This window comes from Mytilus galloprovincialis, chromosome 2 (assembly GCF_965363235.1).
Source record: "Mytilus galloprovincialis chromosome 2, xbMytGall1.hap1.1, whole genome shotgun sequence".
In the NCBI taxonomy this organism is placed as follows: domain Eukaryota; kingdom Metazoa; phylum Mollusca; class Bivalvia; order Mytilida; family Mytilidae; genus Mytilus; species Mytilus galloprovincialis.
This window is the reverse complement of record NC_134839.1, coordinates 47,975,726-47,981,725: the sequence shown is the minus strand read 5'-3', so window position 1 is coordinate 47,981,725 and position 6,000 is coordinate 47,975,726.

Sequence of the window (6,000 nt, the reverse complement as noted above, 5' to 3'; positions counted from 1 at the left end):
ATATTGATCATTATTAATATCTTTACACCTGCTCTGCAAGATTTTTGGGATGCTTAGGGTAGTAAGCATTGGCAATTTTAATTTGTGTGCGTTGTGCTCTTAAAAGTTTAGATGGCAAAACGCTTTTGTTAAAAACGAAAATTTTAACTCGCTATGAAGATATTTTCTGAATGTTCCAAGTAAGAAGCATGTTGTGTGGTGGTTGTCTTTTTTTGGTGCAGTTCATATTTGCTTTTTGTTTCTGGTTGTTTGAAGTTAAGTTATATTTGTTTTTCCTGTTTAAATTGTTTTATAACAGTGTTTTGGTGCCCTTAGTAGGATGCTGTCTAATGTTACCCAAGCCTTTGTTATGAAGGCTGTATTATAACCTATAACTGCTAACTTTGACTACACTGTGTCTAACACTTCATGGAGAGTTGTCTAATTGTTTTCCCCACCGTATTTAAAAAATATTCCCTCTGACATTTGACTAATTCATCAGAATAATCTACATGTATATATTGAAATTGAACTGAAGTTGCCTTGTTAATTTCCTATATTGACCCATCTTTTTCTCTCTTGCTGGATAGTTTTATACTTAACATTTGGGGGTACTGTGTAGCTTACTATCAGGGACATGGCTCAAACTACTGATCAGGGACATGGCTCAAAATCTCCTAACACTATTTTAAATTTTCGTACTTCATATATATTAAAACCGAAAATTCATCATCTAATCATCTTCAAGAAATAATAATTATTTGGTTTTATTTGACGAACATTTTGAAGAGCCTTTAAAATTACAATAGGAACATATAGTTAGATAATCTGTTCCCTGACCATATATGATAGAAATTATTATTGGATATCTCTGTCTACATCTATCATCACTCGGTGTCTATAAAAAAACATTTGATATCTTAAGGTTGACCCTGTTAAGTCTGCTAAAATTGCATGCATGATTAATTTTAAGGTTATCGATCGTAATAAAAGCGGCACATTTAATTCGTTATGTCATTGCTTGAAGTATTATTTCTTACATCTGCATAGTCAAATGATTCAGATTTCAGTTGTATTTTATTTTTTCTTCATATTTAATATAACGAAAAGGATTTAGATGTACCTATAACAATCTGAATTGTTATTTTAATCAGGGAGGTTATATGACCTCCTTGTTTTAATAAAAAGGAAATAATGTTGCAATATTTAAATTAATAAAATAACTGTATTTAAATGTGCAATTTTAAGAAAATAAAAACGGAAATGTACTTTTATAATTGTTTACGTTATTTTCAATAAACAATATTTTTTTTGTAAAATCCTCGTTTTTTACATCTATTAAAGGACGTATATTAGATGTTATACGTCCTTGGTCTATCCTAGATGTCAAATGTTAATAAAGTGCAAGAAAGTCTTCCTCTTAATTCCAGTATGAAAAACATTAGATAGCCTGCTTTGTACATCATGTACATCTTCTCTAGAATCAGAATCTTAAATAAAATGCTACTTATACTACTTTGATAGATTTTATGTTTTACATATCTCGTTTCCGAATATAAATCGCTTTGTTTACATGAAATCTTATCTCAAGAATTAACAAAGCTGGTTTCAACGTTTGACTCTAATTAAAATAATTACGGATAAATTTACTGTTTGCAATAGCATAAATTGTTCTAAATAATAAGGATGTTATTATCACAAGCAGAAAACCCTAGCCGTATTTGGCACAACCTTTTTCAACTTTTGATCCTCAGAGCTGTACAACTTTGTACCATTTTTTGACTTTCGAACTTTTATATCTGGGCGTCACTGGTTAGTCTTGTGTGGACAAGGCGCTGTTTTGACGTATTGAATTTTAAACCTGATGCCTTTTGTTATTTATTAGGTCTTTCCACCTTTCCGTGGAAAGACCTATTGGATTTGTTCTGATTATTATTATTATTTTTTTTTCTTTCGCCTAATTCTTTTCTTGCGTAGCATTGATGTTTCAAAAGATGTCGCTTAGATATTTGGAATATGATATCGTATAGTTTATACGCTTTAAAAATTTACAACCGCGTAACAAAATACTTTACGTTGTAAGAGTTATCTCCCCAAACACTGTTTTTCTTGTGGCCACTACTCCTTCGCAACCGTAAAAGATTACGACAAATTTATTTCACCAAATTGCTCGTTACATCTTCAGGATTAGGATTTTAGTTTTGACCGAAGCTATCCGGAGACTCCATATGAGAGTTATTCCCCCTTATGTATTTGATATAGGTGATATGCGTTTCTAACTGGTAAACCATAAGTGATAGAGACCTAGGGTCTCTTGATTTGAGATCCTTGGTCCAAAAAAATGAAAATAAGGTCAAGGTCAAAGGTCAAGGTCATATTCTAAAATTTTATTTTGGCTTATTTTCACTTATTTTCAAATACCATAAGACATATCGACAAATATTTTTTACTAAATTGTTAGTTGTGATATGTCCTTACTTGTATATTTTGGTTGAAAGGGTTCGCATACAATAAATGGGAGTTTTTGTCCATCTTACATTTAGAATTACGCGTAAGTGGTATTACTCATTAACCAAACATATTAAAGATCTAGGGTCTTGTGATTTTAGGTCCTTGGTTTGTGACCTTGAAATTGAGGTCAAGGTCATAGGTTAATAGGACGTTCTAGATTTTGACCTTTGCTTGAAATTCATATCAATACATCATAAAGCCATAGGAACTAACATTTTAAACTGATTTTTCATATTTTAATATCAAAATAGATCTTTACTAGTGGAAAGACCTTCAATTGTTCTCTGAACAATTGGTTTTTAATTATTCATGTTTTTTCTTTGCCTAATACGCTCTATTTATTTGTATTGAAGTCCTGTATTATTATGTTGTCATTTTAATGTTATGTTTAACAATGCCATGAAAGTGCGAGGTTTGGCATGCCACAAGACCAGGTTCAAACCACCATTTTTTTTTTCTTTAAAAATGTTCTGCACCAAGTCACGAAAATGGCCATTGTTATATCATAGTTCGTTTCTGTGTGTATAACATTTTCACGTTGTGTTTCCGTTGTGTCGTTTGTTTTCTCCTATATTTGAGTGAGAATTCACATTACTATTAGACGTGTCACGGTACTTTTCTATCCCAAATTCATGTATTTGGTTTTGATGTTATATTGGTTATTATCATCGGATTTTGTCTAGTGCTTTGTCCGTTGCTATGTGTGTTACATTTAAATGTTGTGTCGTTGTTCTCCTCTTATATTTAATGCGTTTCCCTCAGGTTTAGTTTGTTTTCCCGATTGCGTTTTTTGTCCATAGATTTAAGATTTTTGAACAGCGGTATACTATTGTTGCTTTTACATGTGTAAGGTAAATTTTAGCAGCTTTCAATTGCGTGCAAGGAAGTATTCAAATGCTCATTAACATAGCTTACGTCATGTTAAATTTTGCATCTTTATAGCAACTTAAGATGCTAATGCTTAACCAACAGAACAATTGATAAGCTATTGCACATGTATATGAAAGGTGGCAATAGAAAGGACAGATGTATTCCGAATAACATCTGGTGTTCCGAAAGACTACGGACATCGTCCAATATATACTGCGTAAACCCTCACGCAATAAGCTCGCTATGTTCGACACCAAGCAGTCTTAATTATACAAAGTATAGTGAACAAAATAAACCAAACTCACATTAAATCATTGCATAAATATGAGATGCAGTGCTAAGAAAAAGATACTCTAGCAAAAAGTATCAACATTGTATCGATCGAATACCAGTTGTTTATCTCCTTATCATACATGTACTCCGCGGGAGGTTATCAAACATCTTACTTTACAATATTACAAGTAGACAATGCAAATACCGCATACTATGTACTGATCATGGAAGTATTATATAGACATTTTACTTCCATGTTCAGATCAAGGGTATTCTAAACTGGTCAACCATTTCATCTAAAGCACCACCCAAAAGTGATCTCTTAAACATCTACAAAGTAATAAATGACACACGTACTGTAGTCTATATTTAATTTTAAAGAAAGGTAATGACACTGGTCATTCTTCTTTTGTGAAGAGAAATGCTGTATTTTTTTTCATCAAACTATATATGTTTGTAATAAACGTTATATATAGTAAAACCGGTACAGAGAAGCTCTACGTTATTATTATATCAATTTACAGTACTGTTTAGCCATCATATCAAACAATTTTTGAGAAAAATATATAATCATTCATGTTATATGTGATTATTTTCATTGTTTCATACACTGAATCTCTTGACCATATATAAATATAAGATGATGTATGATTGCCAATGAGACAACCTCATACCAGAGTCGACCATCTACCGTCTTGTTCATGTACCTACAGCTCTCTTTTGCATCTTTTATTTAACCAATCTTAACTTTATTGGTTTTATGTGTGATCTTTATGCGCATTTTTTTTTTAAATCGAAGGCAAAGGTTATGGGTACAATTTCAATTCGCGGATACTTCCAGTAGAAAAATCGAGTCAAAACAAATGCAAAAACGAAACAATTTTATAGGAATGCTGTATTATTGTTGGGGAAATATATTTCTATCATACTATGAATTAATTTTGGTTAATTTTAACGGTAACGCATGTTACGTAACGTTTTCTCTCGGAGTCTTTGAAAATCAACCATTAAGTCACACAAATATATCTGTAGTCGCCCTTGCATTATCTCAATCTTATAATACCGCCATATCATTTGATAGCATGTATTTACAAACATATATCTGCAAATTTGATATAAATAATCCGAAACAAAATATTTGAAGCAAGGGGAAAACATTACATACGACATTTTTTTTAATTGTTTAGAAAAGTCCCATGATGAGCTCTACATTAAAATTGAGGAAGCGTATGGTCTCCTTTTAGTTTGAAAGCCGGCCAACCGCTAGAAGATCAGACAACCATAAGGCAGATTTTTTTCTATTACTGTAGTGCAATATGCGGCAATACAACTGTATCTTCATTTAAGTGTTTAACTACATAGTTGTTATGTAGTAAATACATGACAGACTATGCATCTGTGTTAATCAATGGACAGGTTTTGCTTTTTAGCATAGGAGAGGTTTCAATGTGAACTGGACTGTGAAAATTTGACACGACTCGGAAGATTATCTACAATTTTCCGATACGATTCCTTACTTACAAAGGGGTGTATTCTACAGAACTCAAAAACTATGTTTTACTTTGATTTGATCTTATATTTCGGACGATTTTATATCGATTTAAGCTACACTGAAGTTAAAGTTAAAAACAGAACCGTTTAAATATAATTTATCGTACACTACACTAATAGCAGCTGCACTATTAAGTACACGGAAATTGACTAATATATTCAGTAAAAAAAAACGATAACGAAATAGATAAGGGATTCCAGAAACTATAGTGATTTTACCCAACATCATAAAATTACAGAAATTCGTGATGTTCAGAAATGTTGAGATAAAGTCTTGATCTTGAATGAAAAAAAAAATATAACTGATGAGTAATTTTGTGTGTTCTAAAACGGATAGAGTGCAAAAGCATTTAATAAAAATTTAATTGTAGATCCGAAAAGGTCAGGATTATGAAAATTTTCGTACAAAATGTCAAATATTTAGAAGGAATGCAAAAGCATGCGGACTTACAGTTGTTAATATTGTTTTTCATTATTTCAAGAATCTAATTCACTTAATTATTCTGTCTAAAAGAAGAGATACGACTAATTTTCTTTGCTTGAAAAACATCTCGTAATTTTATAAATTTCAACTAATCTCTGAAATAAACGTCAATTTTACAAAAAATGCACCGTATGATTTTGTGACGACCGGGCAAAAATCAAAGTTAAATCATTATTCTTTCATTTAAAAAAGAAATTAGCCGTGTGTTAGGTGGGTGCATTTAAGTCCTTAACTAGACGTGTAAATGCTTACTGTAATGTTTACTATAGTAACAAAAAGTTTAAAAGTTAATTGAAACAAATAAAATGACAATTTTCTTCTCAATTACGAAG